This window comes from Vigna unguiculata, chromosome 3 (genome assembly GCF_004118075.2).
Source record: "Vigna unguiculata cultivar IT97K-499-35 chromosome 3, ASM411807v1, whole genome shotgun sequence".
Taxonomy (NCBI): domain Eukaryota; kingdom Viridiplantae; phylum Streptophyta; class Magnoliopsida; order Fabales; family Fabaceae; genus Vigna; species Vigna unguiculata.
This window is the reverse complement of record NC_040281.1, coordinates 63,508,354-63,526,319: the sequence shown is the minus strand read 5'-3', so window position 1 is coordinate 63,526,319 and position 17,966 is coordinate 63,508,354. Positions and strand designations below refer to the sequence as shown.

The following is a 17,966-nucleotide window of genomic DNA, read 5'->3' as shown; positions in this document are numbered from 1 at the left end:
AGTTTATAGGTTAATTATAAGTTAACTCAAAATCATGACCTTCTAACCTGTAAATTTTAAATTCAACTTTAAGTATGGACACGACAATAAATAGAATGATACGGATTTAACCATTTCCTTTTTATTATTTATTTCCATATTTATATTCAATAAATATGAAAATTTTGTCATTATCATCTCATTAATGGTCGAGGATATTTGTACATCTGTTTTTTGTTGCTTTAAATAATATTAATTGAGTAATTCTTTTTATAAACAAGTTACAATATATATTATATGATATTGTTAAATATTTAATATATAAAAAATATACATTTTTCACCTAATAATTATATGAATATCAATTATGTAACTATATAAGTTTATTATATAAATACAATTCAAATTTTTAGGAAATATATTATTATATAATCATTATAACGACTTAGTTAATCCATATACAATATGAATCATATCATTATAGAGATAATATAAAATAAATTTAACATTCCACTTAGAGAGAACATTGAACATTGAGTATTAGATAGTTGACGTCCAACGCTCAAATCACTTGAAGATTTTATTAAGTTAGTGTCCAACGGTCCTTAATAATGTCTAATGTCTCAAATCACTGAAGCTCACTGTCGAGTGAACTCCTAACGATCTTTAGGCAGTGCTCAACATCAAGAATCATTAGAGCTCTTCGTCAAAATGGCACTTAACAGTTCTTAAGTTGCGTCCAATGCCATAACAGATATTAGATTCAACTTCTTCGCATCAAATTGGTCCAGTGGTCTAATCGAGCAATTTTTACCTTCATCAATCCTCAAAATAGTTATAATTTGACTAAAAAACATTTTTAGATAGTACCATTCAACCAGTTTGATAACATTACAACTCAAATTTAAAAATTTTTACACATACAAAACAATCTCAAAGTCTCTATCAAAATACAACACAAATTATCTCAATCAGATTTCAATAATATTGATTTAACTCACCAGTTAGAAACAAAATAAACCATTGCATCACATATCACAAAAACAAATTTGGACTTCAATAAAATAAAAATAATAGGCTTCTCTTACCTTTAGTATAAAACTTTATAACTTGAAATTATTCTTTATAACTATATCTCCACAAGATGATATGACTATAAACATAAAACCCTAAACAAAAATATAAACATATCCTTATGCACAAACAAATTTTACTGTGTATTAATAAAATTATTCTTACATGTGTCTTTAACCTTTTTAATATATATTTACCTAACTTATGTTTTTAACGAGGGAAATCTGTGTTTTTAATAAATTAATATTTTTATTTCAAATAAAAATAAAATATACTTAAATATAATACAAAATTATGAAATATATGTTTTATATAAATTATAAAAATTAACTAATTTAATTATAAAAAAGTGATTTCATCTTTCTTAAAGTCTCTTAAACAATGTTAATACATTGTGGGAATAATCCATACAATAAAAACTGATTGTACATTGTGGAGCAAATCCCTATAATAAAAAGTTGTGTTTATACTTTTGTTGAGTTAAAATTTGTCAAGTTATATTGCAGGTGAGCTTCGAAAAAACTTGTTATAGGACAAAAAATAACATGGCATTCTTTCTATGAAATAAAAATTGAGATACATATCATTGTTGATAAATTAACTACTTTACTGAATTTATATTTATATTTATATTATTCAGTAATACATTCATAACTTTAACTGTACATTTTGGCTAATTATTTATTTTTATATTAAAATATATATCTAACAAATATAACTTTTTATTTTTATAATCCTATTGATTATTCAGTAAAAATATAGTTTCATGATATTTTTGTACATAATAATTATAAAAGCGAAATATTTATGATGTTTTTGTTAGATTATGAATCCAAAAAAATAAATCATCGATATAATATATTATTGCAATATTAAGAGCAGTTCCTAATAACAAGAGTAGTATGCGAAAGCGTACCTGATAATCAGTAATTAAGAACAATATAGACAAAAGTGATACCTGATCTTCCAAATATAATCAATGAATGATTAGAAATTATTTACGTGTGAGACTATACTGCTCTCTTACTGGTTGGTTTTTCTAGAGCGCATCTTACAAATATATTCTGACGTCGTCTCATAAAAAACTGATTAATGGGTATCAGTTTTATAACCTTACCAGCAGAGACCAGGGACCTCTCAACAAGTTCCTGAATACTTAAGTCCATCATAGACCGTTCATTGAACAATCCAACCCATCACGGATCGTTCATCAGAAACCCAATATATATTATCCATAAATTAATAACAATTGTGCAATATAATTGATATTTATAAATAATATTATTTATTTATTAATGTTAATCCACAATAATAATAAAATAGAGAATAATAATTTTATATAATAAAATTATATAAAATATAACAATCTCCCACTTGGATAACATTAATAAATAAATTAATTATATCAATTACAACATAAACACAAATACCAATTAAGAAATATAAGCATGAATCACAAAGATAATATCCGATAGGGATACATATCATATGCTTAGATTTCAAAAATAATGGATAATAAATAAAATAAAATAAAAACAAACATAATAAATATGTGATCCCAAAATGGTTCATGCATTTTATATGCCGAAAGAGATGCGATGAACATAACATCATTAATAAATTTACATCTCATGAAAACCATAATAATATAGAGTGTACATCTCAGACTCCCACTAACCCAATACATCAAAAGACTTAATCACAGCTATATGAGTTACATGTTTTTGAAAAAACTCCAATAGCTAAGCCTTTAGTTAGTGGATATGCGAACATATCTTATGTAGCAATATGTTCAATCCGAGTCTGAAAATCTAAAACTTTCTCTCTAACAAACATAAATTTTATATCAAGATGCTTTGAGCATTAGAATGTATGTCGTTTTGAGAGAAATCCAAGGCAGTAGTATTTCCACAATATATTACAAGTAGCCTAGAAATACTTTCAACCATTTGAAAGTCAAAAAACAAATTTAGGCCACATATTTTGACAAGTGCTTCATAACAAGCAACATACTGCATTTAGGAGCAGCTATAAGAGTTTGGTTAACCCTCTTCCAAGAAATAGCTTCTCCTTCCATCATAAAACCAAAGCCGAAAATAGATTTTCGGTCGTCAGGGCAACCATCAAAACCAGAACAGAAAAAACAGAATCAGAATAACTATTGACCTGAAGTTGATCAGACTTCTTATAGGTCAACATGTGATCCTTGCTTCCCTGCAAATATTTAAAGACTTTTTAACGACTTTCCAATGACCCAAACCTGGGTCGCTCAAGTATCTCCCTACAGCATTAACAGCAAAAGCAATATCGGGACGAATACAAACTTGAGCACACATTAAACTATCAACAGCGGAAGCAATTATGGAACTTTTTCCAAGTCAACTCTATCATTATCTATTTGAGGACATTGACATAAGGAGTAAGAATGCATGTTAAACTTTGAGTACTTTATCAATGTATCCTCTCTGAAACAATCTAAGAATGCCACGTGACCTATAACAAAAATATGAATGCCTAGAACAACAAAGGCATAGGTCCATCGTATCAAAGTGGCTATTAACATAAATTTTGTCTCAGTCAAAAGTTTAACCCTACTATTAGCAAGAAGAATATCATCAACATATAAGGCAATAATGATGAATTGACTCCCACTAGCCTTCAAGTAAATGCAATGATTTGTGGTATTTTCCTTGAAGTCAAAAAGAAGTGACCATCCGGCCAAATATCATATATCATTGTCTATAAGTTTGTCTAAGTCATAAATAGACTTCTTCAACCTGCAAACTAAATGCTCTTTACCTTATTTAACAAAAGCCATCAGGTTGAACCATATAGACTTCCTTATAGTGTTTTTCAACAACATTAAACACACTTTATTTGAGTGTTCCCATTTCTTACGAGAAGCTATCTTGATAGTAATGAACTTAATAGTAATTAAGAGTAAAAGTGGGAGGCTCTTCTTCTCTCAAACACAAGTTCAATGATTCTGTCTAGTCCTCAAAATTTGTCTTGTTCAAAGTTTTGACCGAAGTCAATTGCATGGGCAAAAAAGGCGATATCAAAATGACAAAGAAACATCTAATATGCACAACTATTGTGCAATAAAATTTAATGTTTCTGAATACATAGTCAAACATGCCTAGAATACCAAATTTCTCATCCACTATGATCCCGCCTAAGGGTCCCGAATCATAATAAATAAGAAATATAATTAAGAAATTAAAGACAATGCACAACTCATGTCATAAAGAAATCTAATACCGATAGGGTACAAGACAAATAATTGACATAAGATAAAATTCAAAGTACATCATATCATCAAGAAATAAAATAACATACAAGCATGATTGACATTAATGTAATATAAAATTAATTAGTGAGATAATTAAAATATCTCATTCACACAATTTCATATAACTGTACTCACGATAGGTGAGTTCACAATCATATAAAATTATATCGTCCATGCTCAATAAAATATAATAAAATTATATTATGCATGAACAACCCCTTAAATAATAACATTTTCAAATAATGGTCAAAAAATTAATTTCAAGTATAATATCACGTCACCAAAATAGTAGAGAACTTGTACAAAAATTTCATACCCAAAAGTCGAGAATATAATATATAAACTCAAGTTTTATTCATGAAATAATTAAAATTAAATTATTTCATTCACACAAAATCTTATACAACTGTGCCCACGATAGGTGAGATCACAATCATATAAAATTATATTACTCATGCTTAACCAAATATAATAAAATTATATAATGCATGAAGTAATTATATTTAAAAGAAATATTTCGGCAATTTATACAACATAATGACACGATTTTCCGACGACATGATCACCATCATGTGACGGTCAAAATCCAAAATAATTGAAATTGAAATGCATGAATATACATAAACACAACTGCTTAACATTTTTTCAAAAACCATCTACTTAAAAGATGTCACTTGGAATATAAGGTCATAAAATGCTAAACATTTAATTTGCTCATAAAATACTAAACTTGAAGTTGAATATTTATTTATTTATTTACAAAAACCAATATATATATATATATATATATATATATATATATATATATATATATAAAATAAGAATAATAAAATAAATTGGTTGAGCAATTTATGTTTTGGTAAAAGTGGATTTTTGATTTTTTATCAAACCACTCAAATCCAAATTCGGCTTTCACGGAACACAAAAAATAAAAATTTTCCAAACCATCCCGGTTAATTTAAATCAAACCATACAATTATATTTGCTTAAACTTTCGTAACAGTGAAAAGTACATAGACCATAGTTTGCGATCCAATAATCACAATTATCTAGATAGGAAGCAAACATGCAGCAACGAAACATCTTCCTATTAGCAAATTAGCTATAGAATACAATGTGAATCAAAGAATTGAAATCTCTTACAACGAAGAAAGAAAATAAAAATTGTGATACAAACTCTATCCTTTTAAAGTTAACGGGAAAAGCATTACAACAGATGTATCATCGATCATGCCCCAAAAGAAGAAAAAACTAATATAATTTTATTAATAACCTTCGCTTTAGGGATCATGTTAGTTTGGTTGATTAAACAATTACATTGGAAATTAACTCATTTTCCAGACCAATGTTCTCAACACTTCTAAGTTAATCCAATTAGTAATTGTCTCGCAATTTTTTTCAACCTCTCAAAAGATAGAATGATCTCATACATCTTATGGTATCTGCAAAGATACCAAAGAATAAAATTCTTATGGTTCAGATCATCACTCACTTCATGCTTAAGTAGAGAAAAAAGTTTAACTAATACAATCTACTTGCACAATACCATTAATGACCATAAAGACATCACGATTCATGTAACAGTGGCAAGACACAGAAATTACAAAAGAATTCATACATGCACGTAGACCGATCCAAAACCATGTGCAATTTCGATAAACATCTAATTAATTAAACACAAAATGTATAAAGCAAACCCCTTTTCTCTCTTTCTCTTCTCTCGCAAGCAACCTTATGTCACCGTCACCGGAGAGAGACATCGCGACAAAGAAGGAGGACACCATGCGAGAACGAGAACACCTCCGTCGCGAGCAACCCCACTGATGCGGTCTTTGCAAATGCAATCAGAGGCCATCACCGCGAGTCCCATGATCGCGAAATACCACTGCCGTGATCGCGAACCAGATGCAAAACCACCACAGCCGCCACACCGTGATGGAGGGACACCGCGACATTGAAAGAACGAGGACTGTCGCGACAGAGGCACCATGAGTCGCTGTCACAGACGCGACCACCATCGCCTGATCTTCGAAAAACACAGGCCACCATCACACGAGAGCAGAAGGACCTTCCCGACAAAGAGAGCACAACGCCACCAGATCGCGTTTGTGCCACTGCCGTAACAGCAAATCCGCCTGGGAAGAAGACAAAGTCGTGCCTCCACCATTGCGACAAAAAACAGATCCACAACACTGCAAATTACGAACGTGACAACATCGTCGCGATGATTTGGGGATGGCAGAAAACAGATTTATCTCTCTCACAAACGCAACCACAAAAGCGCCTCCATGGCAACCGCGTATGAGGATGCAGATCGCGGTAGTGGAAGAAATTCAAGAGCAGGTTCAAATTGGGGGTTACCTTAGGTTCCATCTTTCAATTTGTCTCATAAAACACCACGAGGCTATCATCGTGGAGAAAAGGATGAACAATACGAGAGGAAAGAATTGGAGTTTCGTAAAAAATACAAAACGCGACAAATGTTGATACAAAACTCATTATAGATGAAATCAGATTGGGATTAACCAATTGGATTTAGGGTTCGAAAAACTTACGAGAGAAATCAACACCAAACTGGAGATTTTCCAAATGAAAAGTTCTCAATTTGCCCATGGCTTCTAATTGGGGTTTTCAAGAACAATGCACAGAATTGTCCTGTGCGATACGAAACTGCGTACAAAATTTTCTCAGAAAGAGATAAAAGAAAACCCTAGACCACAAGAAAAAACAGAAGAGGACGATTGATGCAATTCGAGACGCTAGGTGATCATAATTCTAACATGCTCTGATACCAATTGTTAGATTATGAATCCAAAATAAATCATAAGAAGCATCAAATTATCGATATAATATATTATTGCAATATTAAGAGCAGTTTCTAATAACAAGAGTAGTATGCGAAAGCGTACCTGATAATCAGTAATTAAGAACAATATAGACAAAAGTGATACCTGATCTTCCAAATATAATCAATGAATGATTAGAAATTATTTACGTGTGAGACTATACTGCTCTCTTACTGGTTGGTTTTTCTAGAGCGCATCTTACAAATATATTCTGACGTCGTCTCATAAAAAACTGATTAATGGGTATCAGTTTTATAACCTTACCAGCAGAGACCAGGGACCTCTCAACAAGTTCCTGAATACTTAAGTCCATCATAGACCGTTCATTGAACAATCCAACCCATCACGGATCGTTCATCAGAAACCCAATATATATTATCCATAAATTAATAACAATTGTGCAATATAATTGATATTTATAAATAATATTATTTATTTATTAATGTTAATCCACAATAATAATAAAATAGAGAATAATAATTTTATATAATAAAATTATATAAAATATAACAGTTTTTACAATTTTATGACATTATAGGAAAGACAGTGAAAAAATTGAAGTCGTGCATAACATATAAAGAAAAAACGCAATATAAAAGACCAAACATATAAACCTAATATTTAAAATATATTTGGTGATCTGTTTCAATTGAACTAATATAGTTCATATTGAAAAAAGTTACTGTATAAAATATTGAAGTAAAATTCTAATTTTAATTAAAGAATATAATAAAAAGAACTACTCTTCTATGCAAGAAATAGTAATATATTATTATTTATTTTCAGTAAAATAAAATAGAATTAAATATGAACATGAAATTAAATAAATTTTATTTTTCAAAATTTAAAAATTAATAAATATAATTATATTATTTCAATAATATTAAATTTGTTTTAAATGTTTCTATCTATATTTTAACCGCAATTTAAAATGTGGATTATCATCTTGTATGAAAGTTTAAAAATAAAAATAATATTTAATCCAATGAAATAAAATAAAAGGAAGATGTTTGAGTCGTTGGGACTCAATAAATGGTACGTAAAGTTGGAAGTGGATAAGGGGAAGGTGGTGGCGGGAAGGTGTTGGTGGAGTGGACCGTCCTCTCACACGTCACCATCATGACTTGCATTGTGAGCACTTACTTCCACTGCATGTCATGTTATGTTATGTGAGAATCAACCCAACACCTTTCTTTATATTACTTCACATCAACATTCCCTTCCATTTTTTTTCTCACTTTCATCTTTATGTTTAGTTTAACTGGAGAATGAAAATATAAGAGATGAACTTAATCAATTATGTTAAAAAAAAAACCTGAAAAACATTAAAATAAACATGTATGTTGAGAGAGAGTTGGTGAACCCCACAACACCACCAATCAGAGACAACATGAGGAACAAAGCACTTGTGATGTTTTCCATGAAAAAATATATATTGGAAGTATTCAAACCTGAAGGGACAAAACAGATGCTAGCATACAAATAGCGCAGAGTGAGCCAAGTTAACTTCAAATTAACCAACCAACACATTGTGCTATCTTACCTGTTACCTTTGAATCCCATGATTCACTGTCCAAGAAACCATCACAGGCACACGATGAAATACAGCACAAGATTCAGTGCCAAGAGAATTGAGGCTATTGGTTTAGATCCTGCAGTCATGCCTTGAACTTCAAACAACAACAAATCAAACTGGAACCTAACTTGTCCTTATTTTGTGAGATTGGAAGCTGGGGAAAGGTTGTGCAATAATGGTTTTCACACATCTGAAAATAAGTTTCTTCTAATTTCTCAATTTTATAAGTTTATATATTTTTTATTTTATAATTTTATAATATTTTACTTATATTTTATAATTTTATGATTTGATCATTTTATGAATTAAATAATTTATAATTTTATGACTTTAAGATTGTATAATTCTATAATTTAATCATTTTGTATTTTTATTATTTTATAACTTTATCATTTTGTAATTTTATAATTTAATAAAATTATAATTTTTATACTCTAAAATCTTATAATATTATAATTTCATAATTTGGTAATTATATTATTATATAATTTTAAAATTTTATTACTTTATAATTATACAATATTATAATTTATGAGGCTTTCCTCCTGAGTGTGGTGCTTCGCCAAGCTGACGTTTCCATGTTTTTTTTTTCATCCTTTGATTGAAAAGATTCGTCATTCTTAGAATCAGTAACAGCCCTTGAAGGTACTTAGGGTCTTTTCCATCCCAAAATTTTCTTTTATTTTTTTATTAATATGTAATGGGTTTGAATTATCTTTTTGTCATGTTTTTTTTAAATATTAATTTATTTCTCCAATTTTTTTAATCTTAATTTAGTTTAACTTTATTTTAAAATTGATGAAATTTAATTTTTTAGTTAAATTTTATTAGTTAAATTTTATGAAATAAAAAAAAATCATAAAGTTTAATATTAAGATTATATTAATTATACCAAAGTAAATTTTTGTTGTTTACGGTTTCGAGTTTGATGAAAAAACTTTTACTAATTTTATGAAATTTAATGAAAATAATTAAATTATGTCAATTTTTAAAAAAGTAAAACAAAATTAAGATTGAAAAAACTGAATAACTAATTTAATATCTTTAAACCAAATAAAGACCAGAAGGATAATTAAACTTATATAATAATATATTTTTATTATTTTAAAATATTAATATTTAATAAAAAAAAATTTAAAGATAAAACTCAAATATTTATTGAACTTGAAAATACAAAAGAAATATGATAATATTTATTTTGCTTACTCACTTGCGATCAATTAATAATTATTTTTATATTAAATTTAAAAGAAAATTAGTTCAAGTTCAAGTTCATTATTTTATTATAATTGATGTTCTTTAACAATTTAAATATTTTATTAATCACATTTAAATTATATTCATCTTTAATAAAAATATTCGAATAATTTATTAATCATATTCGATAGACATTTCATCCAAACCATATTTTTTTTTCCGATTTATTAAAACAAGATTACATAATAAAATAAAAGATGAAATTCTTAAATACTATATAATTATTTACATTAAAAAAAATAGTTACGAATTAATAAATTCAATAATTTAAAAAAGTTAAGAATAATTTATTAGATATACATAATTTTTTATAGCTATAATTATATTAAATTATATGTTATTTTTGTTATATGAGTGATAATAAAATATATAAACTTTAAATATATTATTTTAGTTTATTCACCGTTCTTTAGAATGATTGGCCCGAGTCCGATGTGAAAATGTATGTGTCTGGGCGGGATAAGTTGTGTAGGACTTGCCCCTTCACGATATGTAGAGAAAGTCCACAATTTTTATTTGTTGGATGGTTTTTTCTTTTTCAATGTTGTCGAGCTTATGCTTCAAAGTCTGTAATTTGCATAGCATAATACTGAGTATTGATTATTGATACTTCCTATGACAAAAGGCAAAAAGGTATATTGACCATAGTTGTAAAATATATATTGTTATATGTTAATATTCTTCAAATCACATAACTGATAGACAGTTATAATGCAATATCTTCCTACTATTTTAGAGATTATTGTTGTTATAATGACTCTTTCGCTTTTAACCCTCTTAAAATAATATTCGGTCAACTTTAAGACTAATAATATTGTACTTGCTTTTAAGCAGGATATATAACATAATTTCTTTTGAATTTTCCTAGGAGTAGATCTTGATTGATATTTATGAAAGGTAAAATATACTTAAAATTTATATATTTAATTATTGTAATTAATATAATACGTAATTTATGATAATTATAATTATAAAACAAATCACATATTTAAAAAATTATCATTTTTTATAAGATTCTTGAACTTATTAATAATTGAATTAATATTAAAATTTTCAGCTATTTTTTTTAATATAAATAATTATATTGTCGGCAATAAATGTATCTTTCATTTTATTTCGTAATCTTGTTTTGATAATTTTTATTGTAAAAAATTATCTTTATGTTATGGTTGTAGAAACAAAAATAATTAAAATAAGATGAGACACAAATCAAAGATGATCAATAAGTTGATGTAGTTGACTTTTTTGTTTTTGTCAAAGATTAATTTTTTTCTATTTTCTTCCCTTCCCTTTTATCACTTTTAAATAATTAGTGTATTCTTTTATTTGTTCATCAATATACCTATGTTTAAAAAATGTTTAATTACTCAGATGGTACCCACTTTGGTAGAAGTGTGTCAGTCTGGTACATGCTTTTAAACAAGTGTCAATTGCATCCCAATTTTTTAGAAAGTGTTTTAATTAGGTCCTTTTCGGACGAAGTTGACTAATTGAAACACTTTTTCAAAAGTTGGGATACAATTAACACTTTTTTAAATACATGTACACACTTCTACCAAAGTGGGTACCATCCGAGTAATTAAACATTTAAAAAAAAAAGACTAAAAGATAATTTATTATAATCTAATAAAAAATTGAGATATGTAAATTAATAAAATAAAAATATATGATAATTAAACCACATTTAAAAACCAGTTATATATAGGACCGTAGAAAGAATACAAAATATTTAAACTGTTTTAAGTATTATTCCCATAGGCTATATGAGATTATTAGATGTAATAAAATAACAAACTAAAAATAAAATAGACATCCTATCGTCCAAATTATAATTTGAGCGGAGAAAAAGTACCTGATTAATGACAAATTGATCATAAATAAATGTTGATTAAGAAAATCAACTTTTTATGTGTAATAAATTGAATTTTGTTATTAGATATTTTTCTCTTATCTCTCTCATATTTTACAATTTCAAGTACCAGATTATGAGTTGTATTTCATTTTTAATAAGTTTTGTACGTGTGTTAATGAATTTTGTTATAAGAACTTTTACAATAAAAAATAGAACATTTTAAATATTTTTTTTATAAATTAAACTTACTTTATGGGAATATTTAAATAATAATATAAAGAAATTATATAAGATAATATTAACAAATTAGTTTGTATATTAATTAGATCATGAGTTATATTTCATTTTTAATAAGTTTTGTACATGTGTGAATGAATTTTGTTATTTACAATAAAAAACAGAACATTTTAATTTTTTTTTTATACATTAAACTTACTTTATGAGAATATTTAAATAATAATATAAAGAAATTATATAAGATAATATTCACAAATTAGTTTGTATATTATTTAGTTGTTACATCATTTATTAGTGTAACTTTCATAGTTTCATGGGCAACGTGTTCTGCACTTTCATATTTTCTTATGACATACGATATTTAAAAATAAGATTATAGATGCCTTTATTTTCTTTGTAGATTAATTTTTTTAAAGTGTTGAAAAATCATCATAAAATAATAAAATTACGATGCAGATAACATATATTTATAAGTTTGACATCCCTATATTATACTATTTCGTAAACAGATTCTACTTATTAGTAAAAACACATCCACGTAAGTGTATTTACATTTTCTTGTAATAACCAAAAATAATAAATATAAATCACTTTTATAATTTTATTACGGACAGTTATTAACAATTTTATAGATGATTTTTATTTATTTAATTTTGAAAATGATTATGTTTTGGGTGTAGGGGTCAAACACCTACTATCAACACTCAAATTACCTTCAAGTCCTTCAGTTATGCATTCTCCTTAGCTAGCTGGTCTCATCCTCTATTTAGTTCAGTCCTTCGTCCTTCTCTCCCTCCATTCGGTCAGTCGGACGATCGGGGTACCTGTCTAAAAGACTTTGAGGCTTAAATCAGTTTAAGGTGGATCGGCGAGTAGCAATAAGTGTTGTAATAAATGCGAGTTTAAGATTCTTATCAACTTACCTTGGACCTCTATTTATAGTTTTCGGTATGGGCACATGATTAGGATTTCTTAATCATGGCTCAATTGCTTTTTAAACTTGATTACTGACTTGTATTATTTTAATTTACTTTTAACTTACTGATCCAGATTTTGGTGTGGCCACCCGACCGGAAGGTCATGCGTCCTATCGGTTGTCCTTATAAATGAGGGTCTCCATAGAGGTGAAGACAAAGTGCAATTGAAAATGAACACGGGGGTGTTTAGTCTGGCTGACCGATGGGTAGGTGATTTAGCGTGTTTAGAGCTGAGACTTCATCCAAAAAACGGGGGGCCTTGGTCGCGAGGTCCCCTTAAAGCACTCTGGAGATATTGCTACATCAACTTCCCAAGGTGAGGTCCACCTGTAGCGGGCGGCCTGCAGCCGCTTGACCTTGGTCTGCCTGACCGATGGGCCATACAGTACAGATTAAATTAAAAAATAGTTAATTAAAAAAAAAGTAACTTAAAAGGTAAAATTAATAAATAATGTGGATAATAAGAAATTTTTTTATAGAATATATTATAATATAATGTAGAATTATATATAATTTTGAAAAATGTGTTTTATTTAATTTTATATTGCAGAATGAGAAATAAATGTATAGATTCTAGAGATGTCAAAATGGGTTTCAACCCGTGAGCCAACCCGGCTCACCACGGGTTCGAGTCGGGTTAGGTTGAGAAAAATTCAACTTTTTCAAAAGTGGGTTGAACTCAACCCGGCTCACTTAACCCACGGGTTAAACGGGTTCGAGCCGGGTTGAAGGTGGGTTGGCCCACTTAATCAATAAATTTAAAAAAAAAATGCCAACCAGTTTGATTCTCAATAATTTTAAATTATTGATTGTAATAATTAAAAGAAATAGTCCACAAATGATGTATAATTAATTATCAAAAGTACACATTTTCTTATTGATTTTTGAAAACATATAATCAGAGAACCTTTAGTTTTAAAAATTGGAAAAAAAAAATCAAACACTAAAATTTAAGCATATAAGTCTATTATAAATAATAGTGATAGGTTTTCAAAGAAGGATCGGTATCAAGAAATAATATCAACGAGAGACATGAATCCACCTTTAACGTAAAAAAGTTAATTTGTAGACATTCATTTTTATATTATGTTCAATTTTTTAACTAATGTAGAGTTTATTGATTCATATTGAATCCCTTCATATTGACACACTTTCTAGAAAAGAAAAAAAAAAAATTAAACTACGAGTAATATTTATTTATGTAATCACTCATAACGGTATACACTTATTTAACTTTCCTTTGATATAAAATTCATCTGAACCGATTACAAAATAAAACTTTGACCCTTAATAATATTTATGGTATTTTCTGTCTTTCGAAAAAAATTAATAATAAGACACATAAAAGATTAATGTTATATTTGATTATGTTGTTTTTGCAGAGAACAAATAAAAGAAGTCAAACACGAATATCATCTTACCTCAATTTGCAATATCTCTAGTTGGTTTCTCCTCATCTCGCACATGTCATCCGCTGGTATCACGGTTTGGACCCATAAGGGGTTATCTGCGTAGAGGACTCCGACGATCAAGTCAGCCAAAAGATTCTCAGAAAGTCAAATCTCGTGATTAAGGGATTAATGAATGTGTACCTTTAATTATTGGGGTTCATGCGTATTTATTGTTTATTAATTATGTTTGATCTTGCCATGGGCTGAGCTATTGTTTGGGTCGTAGGTGGGTCTGGGCCAGGCCTAGGCCCCTTAGTTTGATGATTGCTGGTCCTAGGGGTTTTGTCTTAATATTCTAAGTATGGAATGGTCGGCAGATGTCGTATTGTTCCCTGAAATAGGTGGCCTAGGCCGCTTATGGTTGTTCGTTGATTTATTTGATAACCATTTGCATGTTGGCAGGGCCTTATGTAGGTGGATTGTACTATATAGTTGTATTAGGCTGCCTAGAGGTACACTAGTCTCTTAACCTTTGTCGGTGAAGATATAACAACAAAGAACGAAAAGTGCGAAGAATTTTGTTTCACCGCTTAGATACAGTACATATTCCAAATTTTAAGTAATAAATTTCTGAATCTTTGTTCCACGTTTTTATTTTTATTTAAAGTTATACTCCGATTCGTAACCAATTACTCATGATAGAATTTGTAACACACTTTTTGACATGATTGTTGATCAAACTTAATAATTATTAAAGTTATATTTAATATCATGTTTTGATGATATTTTTATTACAAAAATAAAATCTAATAATGATAATAATTTAGTGTCTGGTGATGGTTGTATTATTAGATCAAAATCCCATCCAGATGCGGCAATGCAGAGGCTACATCATGTCATGTGCCAGCACAATTAACAATTAACTCGAAGGATTCTGAGCATGTGATGTGAAGTAAATTTTGATATTTTCAGAAGTTACAAATATATTTTTTTACTATAAATTATTTTATTTTTGAATTTGATAGAACTATTATAAATGGTAAAGTTTTTTAATATTTAACACTCCGAAAAAATATTTTATTCTGTTCATATCATGATTAGATGAGAGATGGTTAGTTTTGGTAACCATTCTTAGAACCACCATTCACGCGCAATAATTTCACTAATGTTGTTGTTTGTACGATTTTTCTTTTGTTGCGTGAAAGTATTAAGTTTCTAATATTCTTATCAGGATAAGTTTTAAGATAAAAGAAATAATCGTAATGTAAATTCTTAATAAATGAGCTTTGATTATAACATTTTGGAGAATTTTGTGGATCTAGTTAGATAATACAAAATACTTTTATACAAATAATAATAATATTATAATGAAGAAAATAAAATAATACTTCTTTTAATAATTTTGTATATTTCGATCCTTGTGGTTTATCTCTTTTAAGTTTTATTTGAGACAAGATTTCTCAACATAAATTTCATCAAATAATGTTACCAATACAATTTTTCAATTTTCAATAAATTTAGTCTGATAACACAGAATATATTATTAACAAAGGTATAACAAAGATTATATATGTGTATGTATGTATAACAGCCACTATTGGGCCATACGTATTTGGGCTATTATGCAGTTCTTGCGAATCCAACACCCTTATACAATCAAACTGGGGCATATATGTAATAAAGCTAACAAAATTAACAAAGTTTAATTAAATTTTTGTTACAGATGTAAAAAAATATATTTCAGACTAAATAAAAAAAAACGAACTTATGAATGTTGATAAAAGTACTAAATAAAATTATGACAACAATTATTTTTTACCCTTACGTTTTTAGTCATTTACTCTTAGGTTATTTAAGCTTTAAACGTTTAATTTTAATTCTTTAACTTTGTAATGTTAATCAGAAGGGCCAATTTATGAAATTTACACTAACATCCTTAATGCTTTAGATTTAAAAACTTCTAACATCCTTAATGCTTTAGATTTAAAAACTTAATTTTAAAATAGCCGTGGTTAAAATTTATTATTTATCTAAAAGTAACGTGTCGCAATGTCATACACGTGACAGAAACTAGTAAATATGTAATGAATTGGGATATATTCGTGACAGGAAAAAAATAAAAAACATAAAGAGAAAATAAACTTTAAATTATTTAATTAAAATTTGCACTATTAATGTGAAGATATTTTATATCTTCCTGTTGTACAGTAAATAATAATATATAAAAATATTTCCAAAATAGAATGTTGCATGATGTGATGGGCATTTGGTCTAGTGGTATGATTCTCGCTTTGGGTGCGAGAGGTCCCGAGTTCGATTCTCGGAATGCCCCGTTTTCTATTTTTTATTTATTTGTTTTTACTTTTCATGAAGTTAACTAATGATGAGCTATTTATAAGAATTATCTAAATAATATATAATGAATTTTTTGATATTTTAAAATCCTCAATTTACATTAAAGAACTAAACAAAAGAGAACGGAATTATGATTTTCTAAGGATTCAATGGACTATGTTTTCTAATGTATTTTTACTTTTATTTATATGTTTTCAATGAATTTAGAAATAAAGCTATTTACAAGAATGCTATCTTGGTATTCTCAATTAAAAAATATTGTTGCAAAATCATGTTACTAGAAAATTAATGTTTTTTAATATATATATATATAGTTATTTATTTATAATATATATTACTCTGTTAATATAAATACAACAACATATTTAATCATCTTATTTTTATATATTACAAACAAAATTATATAAAATAAAAAATAATATATTTCTGTACAAATCACACACACAAATATATATATATATATATATATATATATATATATATATATATATATATATATATATATATATATATATATATAATATTTCTATTTCATGTAATTTAGGAATTTATTAAACAAAATTGAGTATTTTAGACATAAAAATGTAGATAGATCCTTTTATTTTGGACTGTCTTGTATTTGGTCTGTAAAATGTAGGCCAGTCCATCCCATCCACAAAAAGAAATGGTAACTAATTTAGTTGATTTGTTCCACGTAATGTTTGGATCTTAGGTTTGCATGTCGGTTCATAACATGAAAATTTTAATTTTAATTTTTTTTAATTAAGTTAATAGAAATAATAATTTATAATGACTCATTTATAAAAATAAATAATATTTATAATTTTATAATTTATAAGTATAAATTTATTGAAAATAAAAATAACCTAGTGGACTGAAATAAGAAAAAAAATGTGAATAAGAACTATTAAATTTTAGGAATTTAAATAACGTAGATTATGTGAACCAACTTCTCGTTAACCCTATGGGTTATATGAGAGAGGCCTAAACGTGCCACAAAGCTAAAACACTCTTCCTATCCCATTCTTCTTTTATCTCATTCTTTTTTTTTCGAGAATGTGGGTCGGCCCGCATTTCCTTCTCTTCCTAATCTTTTATTGAACAAATTAAATTCCAATCAAATTGTTTCT

General features: G+C 27.6%; 1 non-coding gene across 1 annotated transcript; it reads left to right on the top strand.

Annotated features, from left to right (window-relative positions):
- The first annotated feature begins 16,741 nt into the window (after positions 1-16,741).
- On the top strand, positions 16,742-16,813 carry TRNAP-UGG. Its single transcript has one exon. It is a non-coding gene; the product is annotated as a tRNA-Pro (tRNA).
- The last annotated feature ends 1,153 nt before the right edge of the window (positions 16,814-17,966 follow it).